Here is a 19230-nt window from a genome sequence, read left to right on the forward strand (position 1 = left end):
TCTATTCTCTGTTCCTTTTTTGCTCAGCGAAACCTCTATGACCCTCTTGTTGAAATATGGGTTACTGAATAAAATGTATGCTCATATCCGCCGAATAACATATTCATGTCTGAAATCCTGTCATAAAACATAGTCGTACTCTCATCTCGGGGGGTTAACAAGATAGTTTAATCCCATTTGCTTTCACAAAGTTAGCGGAATATCTTACGTAACGACTGAGGCTCGGGGTAAGGTGAGCAGACTACTGGCCGCCACGAGGGACACATTACACTATTCGGCATGAAGCTAGATGCGGGGAACGAATCGATACTATCTCTAGCACTGGTACTATCCAAATCTATTTACCCCGACCCAGCATCGCCTTCACCGTCTTCCCGACCGCTGAGGCCCTTAAAAGAAACGAAAAACAAACCCTTAAGTCCTTCGAAAACATCGAAAAAGGCCCGAATAATATTTTTTCTCCATTGATTTAAAAAACACTACATTTTAACTTTGATATTGTTTTGCTTTCAATATTTTGATTTTTTATTTTTTAAAAGAAAGAAAAACATTCCCGGGTTACGAATAACCTGACAATAATTTGAAAATTTCCCACTACCACTGCAGTAAGCGGAAAATTTTGATTGGGTCCTGATGGAAGACTTAGGCAGCCGATGAATTGAAATCACGACGCCTGAGTGCGATCTAGACCCGATGCTAGCGTAGCCGCTATCGGTCAATTTAATTCAGGTTCCTTCTTTCCATCCTACGAATCTGTGACGCCCCGAAACTTTTCTTAAAATTTTCTTTGTGGTTTTGTATATTACCAGTAGCTGAAGTCCCCGGCTTTGTCTGGGCTGTAGGCAGAGTTTAAAAAAAATCAAATGTAAATAGTGACCTTCTCGTTTTGCAGGTTTAGTATGCAAATGTTCATAAATCTTGGAATAAAACTGTAGATTTGTATAAAATTTATATCCATGTCGCCCGCCACAGATACTCTGCTTTATATAAATACATATATAGAAATGATTTGTTGTTACTGCTTTTATTTTCAATAAAAAATGTGCTATCTTTTGATGTGGAAATGACGTTGAAATATGTAAATAATATTGAGCTACACATTGACTGATATTGACCTAGAAATTCCAGACAGAAAAGGTAGGTTTCACTTAAAACATTCTAGAGTTTTTGCTTGATCAGCACACGAATTATCTATTTTTCTACAAAAAATGCATGTATACTTTCGGCTATCGCAGAACCAACCAAAATTGATTGGGAAAAATGCAAGCAGGAATCTTGCTTTTTACTACGTTTAAAAAGAGTGGAATATACAGCAATCGCATGAAATTGGGTCCACGTTTTATTTTTATTAAATCACCATTGAAACTTTGTATCGCTTTTCATTGTTTACTTTGTTGAATCGTGGTTGGATATTGTATAGCTTGCCTGAATAGCGTGATGACTCTATAGTCTGTGTAAAATTATTTTTAACGGTATTTTTTGCATCACAAACGCCAATCTGTTATGTTCTATGTCCACGTTTAGCTATGGATTGTTATGCTTTTAAAATTTCAAGATTCCAAAAAAAATTGTTGCTTGACAAAAATTAGTTGCAAGATAATATTTTTAATTCTGAATTTGAAATATGAGATCGACACATATGACGTTTTAGGTCCCAATGGTCGAGTGGATAAACACGTTTTCCCGGTAAGACAAAGATCCGGGGTTCGATTCCCAGTTGAGACCGTTGTCTTTTGTTAGTTGTTAGTTTCTGTCTCTTGTTCTGTTTCATGTTTTTCCTTTAGATTTATACGTATTATCTTCTTATACAATGATAAACATATAACATTGATGGGTGTGACTTTCAAAAATTAAAGAAAAATTGTTTCAATAAAAATTGAAAATACATTTGGACTTTTACAAAAAGTCAATAGGTTTCCCGTATAAATAAAAATTGGACATGTTTATCCGAGACACTATCTAAGTTTCAAACCGATTATTTAGAACTTTGCGATCATTTAAAAATGTAGCTACCAAAAATATGTTAAAAAATTAGTTGCAAGATAATACTGTTAATTCTTAATTTGAAATATTTAATATTTACAGATATGACGTTTGATAATAAGGAAGTTGAGTCCATTTTTTTATCAATGTTCGCATTCAAACTTAAATAGGTACTGGTATTTTTTTTTTTTTTTTAAAGTTTGTTTTCATAATTAAATTAATTCTCAAAGTTTAAATTTTATTAAGCCCGCCAAAACGAGCGGAATCCGAGCGGTAAGAGGCGGGGTGTGGTGTGACGTCATTAGAACTGTGAAAACCACGACGCTCAAGCATTTTGTATGGAAAAAAATTTAATTCTTCAACAAGGAATTCCAGTAATTTTTTTACCAATGTTAACCGTCTATTAGAATTGATGTTATTAAAAAAAAGAAAATTGATTAAGATTTCATAGTTAAATTAATATTTTAAGTTAGAATATTTGCTTTTCCCGCCCGGTACGGTACTTGTACGGTATTGCCGTCGCTACTTGTTGACGTTCCACGCGCTAATTCAGGACCACCGCGCAGAAAAGTAAAGACCAAAAGTAAAATAACGGTTTACAGCCCAGTTCACTGTGAGACCTTTCTGGGCGGCCGGCGGCCTGAAGTGTATCACATGCTATGTGACATGTATAATAATAAAAACTTCTAAGTTATGCAATAAACAACATATTATTATAAAGCACTATACGAATATGTATCTTTAGAAATCCATTTCATATAATAATAACAACAAATACGTACATATATTTGACAAACCCAAATAAATCTTTGGCCTATACACCTCTCTCATCTAAACCGACCATCTCTCATGTAATAGAAAGAGATGCACCATAGGTGATCCGTTGAACGTACAAGTCACGACACATGTGACGTCAGAATTCTTTCGACCAATCGTGGAGCGTATACAGTCTATTGCTATTTAATGCTTTTTCAAGAACGTTTAACTAATTCTAAGAATAATAATATAGAAATATATTTATATTTTTAGAATCGATATTTTTTTATCTACATGAACATATTTTTTATAAGTCAAAATATTTTTCACTCAACTTCCTTATTAGGTCCCAACGGTCGAGTGAATAAAGAAATTGTCCTGATGACACAATGATCCTGGGTTCGATTCCCAGTTGAGACGGTTATCTTTTTATTTTTTACGTCTTATTCAACATCATGTTTCGTTTTGATTTATTAGTAATATCTCATTATTCAACAAAATTTGTTGCATTTGGCCAAGCAAAGCAATACTAATATGCATGGGCATACAAGTGTTGTAACGTGGGAATGTTCGCTGAAAATACAAATATTGATCTGTCTGGGACACAAGCAATTAGCTGCAAAATAATCGCTATTCCTGGTTGTGCTGCGCCAATCTGGCAACACAGTTTATTGCTAGTGCAATTAATCGGTCACACCGTTAACCGTTATAGAAATCTACGGGAAAAAAACTACGAGGTAATAAAGAAAACGGTACGTTTTAAATTTGCGGCAACTGTTGACATGGGAGCAGTTAAAATATGAGAGCCTCTGCATTTTAATTAGGCAGAGCTCAAGTTATAATGACCAACAGTGTGTGCTTTGATAAAACTACAAACCTTTTGATTACCTTTAATATTTAGATGGCAAAGTTTCGTCATGCCCTCTCCGTGTGAATTATTTCACGCTGTGAGCTTGTACAATGTATAATGATAATTTAAGTTGACTGTTAAATATTACATCGTTTTACAGAAATCTCTATTATTCGAATTTCTAATAGCGAATAGTCTAATTTGTGTGGTTTGCATTTAATTCCAACGTTATGAAGTGTACATCGCCAAGGCAGAATAATGCCCTAGAAAGGAAAATTCACATATAAATCGCATCACGTACGTAGCACATTTATATTATTTAAGTAATTTTCCATAATTATACATTCGAAATTAAAATTCTATATTGCGCTATTTGTGCGGGCATTTAGTTATGAAATACTATGAGTAACAGTAGAACTAAACACGATCATTACTTCACCGGTTGGCGTTGTTCTCAATTTATCACTTTTTAATCACTGAAGAAACAGATAATGTTAATAAATTTCATTTAGTCATTATTATTGGTCTCATATTTCAATTAAAGAATTACCAATAGTATCCTGAATTAATTCACATTTGAAATATGAGAACGATATAATCGAATGACGGTAAGCAATCAGGTCTCATTAGCTCAGTGGTTAGAGTGTGGTCCCGGTAAGATAGAGGTTTTGGGTTCGATTCTCAGTTGCAACCGTTACCGTTTTATTTTCTGTGTCTTGTTCTGCTTCGTGTTTCGTATAAATTTATTAATATTATCTTCTATTTCAGCGATTATTAAATTGATGTGAGTAACCTTTAAAAATTATTCCAATAAATTGCATTTAGGGAATTCATAGTATGCTCTTTCATAGATGGAACTTATTTAATTATTTTATGAAAAAATCTATTTATTCATATGGCGTATTTACGGGCGCAAGAAAATAAACTTGTAAAAAGCGTTTTTCCTAAAAAACTAAATTAGGGCCATCTGCGAAATAAGAAATTGATTTTTTTTTAGTATACACTTAACCCATCCCGCGTTTTAGGATCATAAGACCGAACGTTTATATTTTTCTATATTTTGGAAAAACGTAATTTTTTCGACATTAGAAAGAGAAATAATAATTAATTGCAGTTTGACTCAAAGTCCTAAAAATAGCCAAAGTGAATAATTCATATTTCGCGCCTCTAACGTAACATTCGGTTTTTACTTTAAAATTTATTTATTATTTTTTTGTTATATGAACGTGATAAAAAGTCAAGTTTCAGTTTTCTTACAAATTCCATAAACAAAACGAATGCGTTTTTTAAATATCGAGTGCTCATGTTAGGAGTTAAAAAATGTGGTAAGCGTTTTTGACAACATTTTCAGGTTTATTACTAAAATTTTATTACTCAGAATTAGTAATGTTTGTTTTAAATTGATACACCAGAAAGATAATTTTATCTTATTTCTAAAAGAGTATTTATCACATTTGAAATACGTTGCAAATTGAAAAAATGTTGAAAGAACTCAACTCCTTTTTTCAACAAAGGATGAATACGAAAAATAAATAAAAATTTAAATTTGTTTGTTATAAATTTTCAATCTCTTAAAATTCTTCACCGATTGGATTCAAATTTTTTACACTAAGTTGCATTCGAATACGCCCCTATCTGCAAAGGCAAACTGAGCCAAAACAACGAGTGGCAGGATACAGTAATTAATAAAAAGGACGTTTTGTTCTGCAGAGATTTCATTTCATGCAGAGAAAATACTTTCTGTACTGTACAAGTGGACACCTAAACTACAATTTGCGTGTTTCACACCTTGTCTAGTGCTGACGTGCTTCTTACAGATATCCTTTACCCTATTATGATTTTGAATTATAATTGTACATCTTACAAGACATTCGAGAGATCGCGTGTTTGTAGAGAAACTCTCATGTTTGATTAATGATATTGAATTAATGTACCCATGAGAAGTAATACTTACGTTGTTTCCGTATTATTATAAAATTCTAGCCCGAAAATACCCATTGTATCGCGTAACATTAATGTGTAAACACATCTGCAACAGTAATCCATTTATGAAAAAATGTAAACACAGTGATAGTACAGACGAAATCTTGTTTTTTTTGGTGAAAGTAAACATTTGCTCATCTTAATAATTTGCAGGCTAAATGGTGACGGAAGTCACTCTTCTCACGATGTAAAACAATGAATTTAAAATTATAAACAATGCGTTAATGCTCACCAAGAACATTTGTAATAAAAATGGACGTAAAACGAATACTTTAAAGTTTTAAATTGTGTTTTAAGACTAATTTATGTGTTCTACGCTGTTTTAAATAATAATTTAAAATACCTAATCATAATGACTACAGAATTCCCTACAGTTATTTTTCGTTCTTTAAGTTGAACCTTTGAGAAGTTGTTATAACTACGTGAGTTTCGACTTACAACTTTTAATGTATAAAAGTTTTCAGATAATAAATATTTCTTAACTTTAAAACAGAATTTTTTTCACCAGAAACTCGCAAACGGTAAGCTCTAACGTCATGATATTTTTTAAATATGCAATTTATAAGTCAGCACAACAAAGTCATTTTCTTAACGACTTGTGGAGTTTTGAAATACTCGTTAAACTGCAAAGAATCATATAAGACACCGTCTTATTTGTTCCATATCCTTAAACATTTTGCTAATAAAGGAAAAGATTTAAAATAAACATTGTTAAAAGTCGAACGAAGGATGATAGTAAAGTTAGTTTGATAAACGTGCGATATTCACGTCATATTATTCAATAAAACTTTATTTAATTTTTGGTGCTGGAAAACGTTAATTTATAATGCATTTTTATGAGCAGAATTGCAATTTACGTGCAAGAAGAAGGTAAATCTGCCTGATATCCGTAGATATCGGCACATTGAAAATATATTTTTTTAAAAGCATTTCTGTATATTAATAAACTTGACATATTATGCTTGTTAAATTTATAACATGTCTTGAAGTTCAACATAATAGTATAGCGGCAAATCGAATTTATTACTTCGGATTATATTCTTCATACATTTTTACAAATCTGATTTTGCAATTCTGCGGACAAAGGAAAATCTGAACTGACGACTGCGGTTGAATAAGTTTTTCTCCAATTTCCTCATCGTAGGCAATTTCGCTATTTGATTTTCTGTCTGCAATTCACTTCAAAAGGTTTTCATCTTAAGTCGAAATTATTATTCATTTATTTAGTTTTAAAAAGGAAGTGAGTAGGTTTCTGTTGTGGGATTGAACTAGTTCTTTCCTACTTTCATGTCGGACGAGTATCCTAACAGCAAGTTTACCTAATATTTTTCCACCCTTTTTCCCACACTCCCCTAATTGTCGTGTGATATTGTTTGATATATAAAATAAGCGTTTGAGGCTTGTTCTTGCTTTACATTTGAAGTTGTTATAATGTTGTATCCTTGTAGGGCGATAATCTAATAACACCAAAAAATCTGGAGTTAACATTGGATCGTTTTAACTGCTATAGAATATTGAAGTACAAACGGTAATTACGTAACAGGAATAGTGTTGTCTACCTTTCAAGATTTATTGAAGGGACGAATCGTTTCAAATATGAATTGTTGATGGTTTTAGGTGAACTAACCTGAAACAAAGAAAAAATAAATTAATATAATTTTAAGTATAATACAGGTACATTTATTTAACACAAATGTGGCGGTCTATCTTTCTGTGAAGGAAAAAATAAAAATTTCTGCGCAGGTAGCACTTGAACACCCCAGCAAATGCCATTATTTGATATTCAATAAAAATACGGTTTACGAGTAAAATATGATTTAAGATTTTCACGGCCAAAAGTATTTTTGTTATTTGTTTTTGGGGTGTTATGCCGTGTTGCGCTAACTCCTTTAGCCAACGTTTCAAGCTCACATTTTAACACAACCTCAAATAACACATCTGCCCTGATGATGGACACTGCAATGCTGTCCGAAACGTTGGCTAAAGAAGGAGTTAGCGCAACACGGCATAACACCCCAAAAACAAATAACAAAAAAAGGTTTACGAGTAGTTTATCCACAGACATCCAATATCTCGTCTAAGATTTTAGCTATCTCGTAAGATTTGTCCGCATTTGGGCACGATTAATAACTTACCAATTTAAAACTATCCCCGATAGAAAACCGTATTTTGTCAATGTACGTTCAATATAGTTCATCTAGTGGCCACTAGATGGGTAATTTAATACATGATTTAGTTCAATTTTTTTATTAAGGGTAAACGTAATATATGTTATAATCTACGCGTTCGTAGACGGCGTTAATTTAATTATTTTATGAAAATACACTTTTTGCAAGTTATGATGAAAAATATTATAACTTATTTTGTTTGCGCACGCAATATGAATATGAATAAATAGTTTTTTTACTATCAAAACTCAAATTGTTGTTTTTTGATAAAATTTTAGTAAATTCGTAATAACATCGGAACACGTGTTCACGCACCTGCGTTTGACTTCATAATATATAATGACGAAATCCGAAAATATTTTTATAAACACGTGTTCCGACATGATGATAATACATTGGTATTTATTGGCCTGCGATCCCGTTCTTAACCGGATTACGAATAATTTAAAGAATTTTTTTTAATAAATCATGTGGTCGAAGGCGGTTTAATACTCTGCAAATAAAGACTTGCATTAGCTAAATTTTCCGCTTATTATAATGAAAGTAGGAGGAATTCAGTTTTTTTCGTTATCTATGAATGTTGATCTTTTTTTATTTTTACGTTTGTTTTGAGACGTTAAATAACTTTAGAAGGCTAAAATGGTACGATACATTGGTGTTCTGGAACCCACGGCTAAACTTTTAAACCAATCTGAATTTTACTAGTACCTAATATGTTATTTGCTAAGAGATATGTTCAATGGACCATGTGAGTTGATCAACTTTTTTTCATTTAAAACGATTCGCCGATTTGTGTCGTAATCTTACAATCACTTTCTTCGCAAGACATCCTATTTGTTCGCGAACATTACAATGAAAAATGTCACATTCTTGTTTCAAATAAACAAACGTGCTTCCTTTCCATTCGGTTGATCTCCAATCGAGTGCTTTCCTTTATTACACACTTAATAACGAAGTAAACCACTGAAGATATTAAGAGATAGAAATGTGTTTTGAGCGTGTCCATGTGCTGGTACCTATTTATTTTTTTCCGTATTTCTGGTGAAAGAAAATGAATCCGTTCAATTATTGTTTACCGTGAAGAGATATCTGATCAATTCAAGTTAATAATGATCGAATTGCGCAGTGCAAACTTCATTCTCTGACAGCCAGACATAAACTTCCTGATGAAGCTATTGCTTCCACAGAAAATTGTGCATGCATCAGTTGATATACTAAATATTTTATCCTAAATTGACATTGACACATCAACAAGAAATTCAAAAATAAGGATAATTTTTTATTTTTTATTAAAACACAAATAACATTGTTTACATCACTTTATTTCGATACAAAATCTCAACATGTTTCATGAACCAAGTTCACTTCATCAGGAGCACAAGTATACTAATCTATGATATACAATCCTGATGAAGTGAACTTGGTTCATGAAACATGTTGAGATTTTGTATCGAAATAAAGTGATGTAAACAATGTTATTTGTGTTTTAATAAAAAATAAATAATGCCATCACAAAGTGAAAAGCAGTTAGAAGAAGTTTTCTTCGAAAAAAAAAAATAATTTTTTACCTACACACATACCTATTTTTATTGATTTTAGAGGCAATTTAATGACAGTATATTGTTTTTTAATTGTTCTATTTACTCCACGAATATTATGAAATAAAAAATGAAAAATAGAAACGATTTAAAAAAAACCATTTCGATAGACGTAAATTTAAAATACTAATGACCGATTACACCTTATGATTATAAAAATATAATTCAGTTTGGTTGCATTTTTTGTCCTCAAATCCAAATTAAAATTTTATTCGAAAGAGGCCCTTAGTTGTTCCTCTTACCAGATCCAAAAACCAAAAAAATGTGCCATTAATAAATAATTATTGTACCCATTTAACTTGTTTGTCATTTACTTGTATTTAAGTCAGTAGTTCAAGTGTTAAGTATTTAAGAAATATATTTGTACAGTGCCTTTGAGGTGATTTCTATCGAAAACGGCGCTATATAAATTAGCCAAATATTATTATTATTATAACTTATACATAGCTTATTATTAGTATAATTAATTTAATAAATAAAATACACAAATAATATTATCAAAAATCTAAATTCTTTCTTGAACTGATAATCTACTTCATTGACCTAGATGGACCCTAGGAGTCGAAAAGTCTCATGCAACTTAGAAACGTTAATTTTCTTTCAATTCGGAATAGTTCACATTTCTAGAATTATTTTGTTCAGTGTTTCCCTTTATTACATAGTATAGAGTTAATAACAGTGTAGACAGTCTCGTTCACTTTTTCCGGTACGTTAATCCAGAGAGCGCCAGACTCCCGCATGGAGTGAAATGGAGCTTTAAGTAGCCGATATTATTTATGCACAGTGGCGTCGCGACCATCTCTCGGGTCCCTGGGAATACCACTAACCAGCTCACAGCCCGCGCCAATGCATTTTTTACATGGGCCCAATACAAAATTTCCAGGTTCCATTATTTAAGTTGTAGCCTAGCATTTTTTATTCAATCTGCAGCTATTTAAAAAAAAATTGTCTTATATAATTCTAATACAAAGCTTTTATTTGTTTTTTTTAGTATTAGGTAAAATTTTGTCGTGCCAAACTTCAAAAAAACTACCTCTTTTTCATTGCACACCAAAATAGAATATGCTATTATTAACCCCTGGTGTACGTTTTTTCATCCTCCACAATCATTTTGTTCATTTTAGCCTGCTTTTATTTATCTATCCTTTGAATCTCGTCAACGTAGGAATAGGTACCTTCTCAAGAAATTTTGTGAACTTGAGTGCCTTAAAAAGCACCCCGGGCTGTTACGCCACTGTACGTAGCGTCTTCCCGATTGCAATTGAACCTTCCTTTAACCACTAAGGCCGCGCAGTGCTATATCTGTCACCAAATGACACATCTTCATAAAACTCGTTCTACTTCCTTTAATGGTCTCCTTCATGGTCAGACATATAATATATGTGATTTATAAAAAGATGACACCAACCTTTCTATTTGGATTTAAAAGTTTACCATATACGCTTAATATAATTTGAAAAAAAAAACTATAAAATTGAAAACAGCCAAAACGTTCACCCGTTAATATGGAAAAGTTTTGTTGTTTACATGAATAATGAACCCCAAAGTTTCGCACTATGAACGCGGTGCATAAAACGTAAAAAAATGTAGTGACAATAAGCGTCTTAATGCGTTTATGCGTTTTTGTTTGATATGATGCGGTAAATACAGTTGAAATCGGTAAACGATTTAAAATCTTAAGCTATGTTTGCGTTCAATATTTTAATATTTTTTTGTCCTTTTTATGTCCGTTCAAAAAATCTAAATATGAAAGAGTCTGTCATGCTGTCAAAAACAGTATTTCATTTTGGGATACGTTAAAAAAGCCAATATATATTTGTAATTGAATGTCAATATATATTTGTAATTTTATGACATTTTGTCTAGGACCGATGGGTTATGGTGCGTACCTATTTACTTTGAATGAGAAAAAAAATAACACGTAAAAAATGTAGTTTTTTCTCGTGATAAATCTATTTTTATTAAAAGAAGTATATAAACATATATTTACTTTTTTTGGGTTTGACTAAGTATTGAACATTCCTGCCCAGGGTCTGACTAAAACGAGTAAACCGAGTGAACCTATCACTTAAGCCAAATCTTAATTGGATGATACCGAGATTTATTAGGTATGTTAACTGCTGTAAATTTTTATAATGTCAGCCAATTTTAGAGAAATGCGTTTGAATGCGGTACCACCAAAACAGTACAGTTCAATGCAATTTAAAGATATCAGAAAAATAAAAGTTTTTTTACTTTACTACATCAATTTTAACGACTTTGGTTGAAGATTCCTTCTTTCTCATGTCCACCGTGCTACCGACCTTGCCAGATGCCAATCGGGTAGGACCAACATTAATTTCGTATAAACTGCAGTAATATCATCCGATTTCAGATAAATGATTGCAACCATAATCAAAAGTTGATAGAATGCATTGCCATTTAACGAGTGTATCTGCCGAGTTTCAGTTCTATCGGATGTCGGGAAGTGGGTTAGTTAGTTTTATTATTTAATTCAAAACAAAAGCGAAATAGTTAATTTATGTTTATTTTCCTATTTACAAAATTCATTAGCTCTGGCTATTCAGGCAAATAAAACAGTTATAAAAAAATACAACACTTTATGTATGCATATGGTAATATCCTATTATTAAAACATATCTTCGTTCAAATACTATGTCCTATATCAGCGTGGTTCTGGCTTAAAGCCCCCTTCAGAGCAGGAGTACAGAATGTCTGCAAAAGTATCCATTATGCGTTGGCAATCTCGTTTCTCCCGACCCACCCCCACGCGGCCTCCTACCCTATACTCTGAGACAGTAGACCTAGGGGTGGCGGGTGGGAGGTGGGTTGGGGTGGTACAGATCTGATACTCGTGTACAGAACTACGCTCCCCGAGTACAGAGTTGCTGCTGTAAGAGGATACAGTGTGAGTGTTTTCGCTTTAAACACGTAGGTAGAGGATACGGGCACCATACCTCGGGTGTGTTTATTATTCCCGAGAGATTCGAGGTCAACATAAAAGGTGCTTTTAATTATCAATCAACAAAGGTTGTTTTGTTATTTCACATATTTTGTGAAATGGCAACTTTTGTCTATCAATTGTTTTACCAAGCTGTGTCAGTCTTCCAGCAACAAAAACTTATTTAAACAATTTAAATGTGGGTCAAACGTAAAGGATTCTTGTCTTCATTTTTTGTCTCTGGCTTTTTCCACCATTCACTACTGTATACCACAATTTTACTGCTAAGAATATACATTACATCGATTTTAATTCAATTCCGTATCTCATTCCAGAGAAGAGATATTGCGTTAAGTATTCCTCGAGCGTCCTCGATGTTTTTTACCATGCAAACCACTCTCTAAAAAATCCTGGCACTAATAAGAACAAACTTTGAAATTTTCGGTCGATTGTTTTTCGAGTTTTGCGAGCGCAAGAACAATCAGGCTGAATTTTTATATATTAACATTGATATTTCATAACTCCAAAAGGCAGAAAGAGTTTCAACCAGTGTAATAATGTCGTCTAAATTTCGCTTTGTAGGAAGTCTAGGAAGTAGGGTATGATAAGAGGAATTATTATAAGTACCCAGCTATTCAGACCTATTCACAAAAGTCATTGAAAGCGACGTCTCTATTCTGAATGTTTGTTTATTAAGAAGGCTACACGGAGAGCATCTTCTTCCACTATGGAATGATTATTACACTTTTTCAAACGGTTCAATTATAAATATTTTTTCTTTTCTCTTAAATTCTGAAAGCATGTTAAAAAACTAAGGCAACGTATTTTTATTTGCCCAATCCGCTTCCTGGGTTAGAGGCAAGGATCTTCAAGGCAAAGTTGATAAAAGAACTTACATTGTAAGCATTATGCCATTTTATCGTTGCGAAGGACAACAAAATATTATATTAAACTACGGGTAGGTACTTAACTAAATTGACGTGATCACAAGATTTTATATCCACAGTTTGGCAATATCGTATTACAATATTTTCATTAACCGTGAAAGCTTTTCGTCGTCTTCCTTCCTTATAGACTAAAATGATTAAATGACAACCTGACATACGTAACGGTATCTGGAATATATTGAATTATTCAACAACACTAGAGCTTCTCTTCTGGGGGCTGTAAATAATAACTTCTCATAAAATAATTCAAACATTGAACGATATAAGTAAAAATGATGTACCAACACCTCAAAATATACAAAACAATGATATTGAATATCCAAGATTGGCCTGTGCTGAAGCAAAAATTGCTTCCCTTAGATAGGGATGAAAACTGGACTTCGATCGTCTCCTCTGTGGCACAATTAGATGCTGATATTGATATATTGATACATTGAATACGTTTAACATCGGTTCTTAAGAAGGATTGCTAACTCTAAACCTTTCTCCTTTACAAGCTTGTTGGAGCAAATCTTACTGTTTCATCAAAATTATTGATTGTATTATTGATCCATCTATTAAATCATCCCTTTCAATAACCCCTCCCGTAGATAAAGAAATAATGATCTGGCTTTTCCTCAATCAACACTCAACAATTTGAATACTATTCACCGCTGTACAGAATGCGTAGACTGATCAACTCAGGATGATACCTTGATTTTTTTTGCAAGTCAAAACGGTTTTTGTCCGTCACTGAGCATGTTAAGATGTATTATAATAATTTTTATGACTCTAGCAAGGTCTTGACTTGATTTGTATCTTTTTCTCCGAAAATTAAATATTACAATTACAGGTTTTACTCGTCAATTTATTCCAAAAATACAAATAAAAATATTATTTACCGTGGTGAAGTCATAGTTCAATAACAGTTACGAGCGGTGGTTACCTGAAATGACGCATCCATGATTAAGGTAAGAATGTTAATCTGCTTTTATCTGTAATCATTCACTTATCGCCAGCTAGCTAAATATGGTGTCAAGCTGTTATTTGCTGCGGAAGGTATGGCGCGTCTAGTTAATCTATTTCCTGTATCGACATCCGAACTAATACGGAAGACGTAAAATATAAAAGTTCTACCAATTAAGCATATCCGACTTTCTGTAATCGATAGTCTATCAAAGGTCTGCAACAACGCAAAAATAAAATTTCTCGATACCATACACAAACAAACATAGCTATTATTTGTATTTTACTCGTATTTGATTACATTCATTTGCATGTAAGAAAATGTGAATGATTTAACACTAAAAAGCTATGTGTCTTGAAGGATTGCGGCAGGCCAGGAGGTTGTCATGATAACTAATCACCACATTGCCACCGCCGCCGGTAAGCGGAAAATCCGGCTTTCAAATTTCTCGTGTCTTTTTCTGGGTGAGTATCATTTGGTAGATTGAGGTCACATCTAGCATCTTCAATAACAGTGGTCCCAAAGTGTCAGACTTACGCACGTTATTTAATGGCCAGTGGGGAACGTTATAAACCATGGAACTTATAATATTTTATCAATATTTCGTAATATCCTTTACCGTCGTGAAAGCTTTCTCCGATATCTCCATAAACCTCTGCATCTCTTTTAAGGTGATAAAATATGTACAAAATGCGCCAATTTACGAGCCGATTAGCTACCCCAAGTATATCCCAAGTCCGTGGTTTTAGAAAAAAATGAGCTTCTCGCTTTTTATTAGATTTTGCGCAATAATTCAAATTAATTAGCGAATTTAATGATTCTACGAATTATTTTTAATCCACATATAGTTTATTCGTTGAGATTATTTAAAGTGTCGAGCTTAAAGAGATTTAACAATGAATTAATTACGGAGAAAGCAGAATTTTCATTCTAATAACATGAATTTAAAAACTTGAAAAACATTGGATTGAAAAGTTTATAGTTTTTCGTGATTGGATAGAACATTTTCCCAATTATTACATTCGTTATTTTTGATTATCAGAACATCATAAAATTCAACAGTAATTACAATTAACTAACTAACCATCGTGCCGTTTCCCCGCAGTGGTAGGCAGAGAGGACGGACCGCTTAGAGAGGACGGTCTTGGCACACACTCCTTGCCGCATTCACATTTATACGTCGCCTCATATATACTCTTCTATTATTCTGACTCTTGATATGGCCGACTCAAGTATCTGATTCACTTGATCGTGCCATGTTGTCCTCGGGCGTCCTGATTTCTTCTACCATTCGTATTAGCGCCATATATTCTCATTGCTCTGCATGTTCAACTTATTACGCTTATATCATTGCATTTTTTATATTTCTCAAACGATCATACATGGATTTACACACATACGCTTCAGGGATCTCATTTCTACAGAATTCAGTCTACTCTCATCCTTCCTCATCAATAAGGGTAGGTACCAGCACTCCATTGTCGACTGCTAACTTCGCTTCTTTGGTCAGTTTTTTTGCTAGCGCCAACCGCGTTCAGTTCTCCATTCAGCCTTCCCATCTCTCGTAAACATACTTCCCAAATACACAAACTCTTCCACCTGCTCCAAGTATTCATCACAACTGGCTTTTAAAGTCAATTTTTATTCCTCCTAACTTTTTGTGATAAATTCCATAGTAAATGTTTTTATTATTCGATTCATATAACGAGAAACTATATTTTAATCGAGAAGTTACGCAGATCGTTCAACAACAACAAAAAATCAGGTATTTCAAAATCAACTGTATTCATAAACAACGCATTTGAATTAGTGAGCTCGCTTCATGTCGAGTTTCAGAATCGTTCATACTCAAATCACATTTGTGTTTACTACTAACTTAGGTAAGCTGAAGCTGAAAAAATTGGGTCTCTGTGATTTTATGACAGATTTTATTTGAGTATGCGAAAATCTACATAATGACTAAAACCGTGTGAAATAGTGCACTTAACTGCAACACCAAATAACCGTGGCATCTGAACATTGGCCTATTCCTATTGTGTTGCATTCGGTACGGGCTTTTCTTCAGTTGAGTTGTTTGTTCCTCGCTCCGGCGATACTTTCACCTCGGTGTTTCATAAACTAACGAGTCGAGTAACTCGAAACCACATCATGTGCTGTGCGTACAATTTACATACTACATAAAAGGAAGTTCATTAAAACATTGTTGGGTTAGAAAAGGTTAATGAAGACAAACTGTAATTTTCACGCTTTCAAAACATTTACTTTTCCGTTTTCTTGCTAACTTTACATTCATGTAGATCGAGAAAGAACATGGTTTTAACTTCATACATGAAAACTTTAATCAAGAATAATAAATATTTTTAATTAGACCTGAATCTTTTAAGTGATTATGAAATTTAAAACGATCGATACATGGCTGTGCGTTGTGTGATTTTTTATTTACTTTTTTAAAAAAGACAAAGTTTCCTGGGTTATAAATAACTGGGCAATATTTGAATTATCTTCACTCCCATCATAAATAGCTGATATTGTTGCTTGTGTCATTATGGATGACTTGGTGATGACTATGTCCCGAGGCTCGGAACTAAAAGGCTACATTTAGAACGAATCGATGGAGAAAATAATATATTACGTGAAAGAGGAAGTCGGGAGAGCGCCAGGAAAACATGTTATGATCATATTGACCATGTAAATCAAATATTTAATAAGTGGGGTCGGAAGAATGTGGACATATGAAACAAGGTATGAATGTGGACAAAACAATTAGTGCCAATATATGTAACTAAAATAATAGTAAAAAAATGGATTTTAAGGTGAGTGTGTCAATAATTTACCGTGCACTAGCTTCACATGTTACTATGTTAAAGTGAAGTGAATATAAACGGACTTCGGGAATTGGTAGGTTTACTACTAATTTTTCGAAGAAAACTTCTTCTAACTGCTTTTCACTTTGTGATGGCATTATTTATTTTTTATTAAAACACAAATAACATTGTTTACATCACTTTATTTCGATACAAAATCTCCAAAGAGATTTTGTATCGAAATAAAGTGATGTAAACAATGTTATTTGTGTTTTAATAAAAAAAAAAAAAAAAAAAAAAAAGGTTTACTACTACCTCAGAGTTGACATGTAGCTGATGGGAATGGAAAACACCAATGAGAGCAAGGCTCATTGGCTACGGCTGGCGTAAGGCTAAATGGGAAGACACATTGTGGAACCAGGAGATAGCCAAATATCTAATTACAACCCTGTTGAAGCAAATGGATGAAATGTGAGACAACACAATGAGCCCATGACCTGGGTTTTCACAGGAACTATGATAAACCATCTCCGCTATATAAAATATAAAAATACTGGTAGAACAGTGGTTGTCCATGGTGGAATTCGATCATAGTTGATTGAAGACAAGTCCGCCTAAATCGGGCATAGAGTATTTCTTCGGAATGGATTAGTAACTTAGTCAGCAGCGATTAGTGAGACTGGTGAGTATTGGGTACCGACAACAAAGTGCGGGCATGAAGCGACCAAGTATTATGCAAATGTGCATTTTCGTATTAGGTTGACCCACATCACGCATTGAGACACACAATCACAATGGCGACTTCGTAGCAATTTGTAATTGTATGTTTTGATGGTGCCATTAGTACATACATAGGAGCAGCTAGCACTAATTATTATATAGGTTCGTATAATATATGATAACGATTTAATTATAGCTCGATATTTGTACACACATAGTTGGAATTGCACTATATATCGATTGTGAAAAGGTTGGAGCTGTATTTACAAAAAATGCGGTTGTGTTCATAGTGAGGGTTTTTATTAAAAAAAATTTCAATTGATCTGAGGTAATTTGTAATATTTTTTACAAAAACTGGAAAATGATTTCCTTCAATGCCCTTGTCATATTTTGGGATATTGTGTGGCAGGTCTTTTTGAGGAGAGGATAGGAAGGAAGGTGAATATGATTATTAAAGATACTCATGTTGTAAGAGGGAGGAAACACAGAAGCAGGCAAATCGTTTTACAGCCGAGCTTTTGAATTCAAGAACGAATCGTAGAAACCACCCGTTATCATGTGATAAATGCCAACCGTGTACATATATGCACCGGTGCTGAAGGAATCAATGACGCTAGTTCCTCGGAACATCTTCCATTGTAATACCGGTAGAACAAGAGCGGCATTCCCACACGAAGCCTGTGCTCTAAATATTGCAATCCGATTGTTAAATTGTTGAAACGTAGAACTTCAGTAATGTCTGATAAATATATAACGAGCGAGTGGATGTAAGAAGTCGGGGGCGTCTCAGGATGACAAGGCACAATCAAATGAATATACTAGTAATATTTCAGTCGGATGATGTTTAAATTCTTTAATGAAGTCGTTTGTCTTCCTTAAATGTATTAAACACGCAAACCCGCCGACAAAATATATTAAGGACTACAAATTTGTGATTTATTGATAACAAGCTGACCCGGCGTTGCTCGGAGACTTTTCTCTACTTTATATAAATATAATTTGCGTTTAATATATGTATAAACCTTCCGGAAGTAATTCTCTAAATGATAGTAATTATTTTATAAGCAATAATTATTAGCCTGAAACACTCATCCACATTGAAACATCTCCTGATAACAGATACATGACGCCAACGGGACCTTTCGATTTTCGGTCGACAGCTCTGACCACTGAGCTATGGCGGCTTATCTCTTATCCGCGAAATAATTCAATATATACTAGTGTTTCATTCAACAATTACTGCTTGTTACATTTTTTCACCTGAAAACAAACGTCGCGTTGGCGTCATGTATCTTTTATCAGGAGATTTTTCAATGTGGATGAGTGTTTCAGGCTAATAATTATTGCTTATAAAATAATTGTTACTCTTTGTGCTATGCATAAAAAATCTTGTCTGAAACATTAGTTTACCAAAAAAAAATAATGAATGAAAGTAGATAAATCTATTAAAATCCTTTGATTATTTAAGAAGAAATAGACAGACGCGGATAGCAACATTGTTTTATATTATTTAGAGATAACAAAGCGTCCGGAG

At 33.3% G+C, this 19230-nt stretch overlaps 2 protein-coding genes across 3 annotated transcripts in view; one reads left to right on the forward strand and one right to left on the reverse strand.

The window, feature by feature from the left end:
- The window catches only part of LOC149421903 (DNA oxidative demethylase ALKBH2-like), a 213445-nt gene that overhangs the window by 129452 nt on the left and 64763 nt on the right, over positions 1–19230 (forward strand). The window lies entirely within an intron of this gene.
- The window catches only part of LOC149421904 (uncharacterized), a 166445-nt gene that overhangs the window by 124436 nt on the left and 22779 nt on the right, over positions 1–19230 (reverse strand). The window contains exon 2 of one of the 2 annotated variants that reach the window (XM_089634141.1): positions 7132–7194. The exons of the other annotated variant lie outside the window; for it this stretch is intronic. The gene's annotated coding sequence lies outside the window, so the exon portion shown is untranslated. The remainder of the gene's footprint in view (positions 1–7131; positions 7195–19230) is intronic. 2 annotated transcript variants of the gene reach the window in all.

Source organism: Hesperophylax consimilis, chromosome 8 (genome assembly GCF_061612785.1).
Source record: "Hesperophylax consimilis isolate HC1 chromosome 8, BYU_Hcon_1.0, whole genome shotgun sequence".
NCBI classification, from domain to species: domain Eukaryota; kingdom Metazoa; phylum Arthropoda; class Insecta; order Trichoptera; family Limnephilidae; genus Hesperophylax; species Hesperophylax consimilis.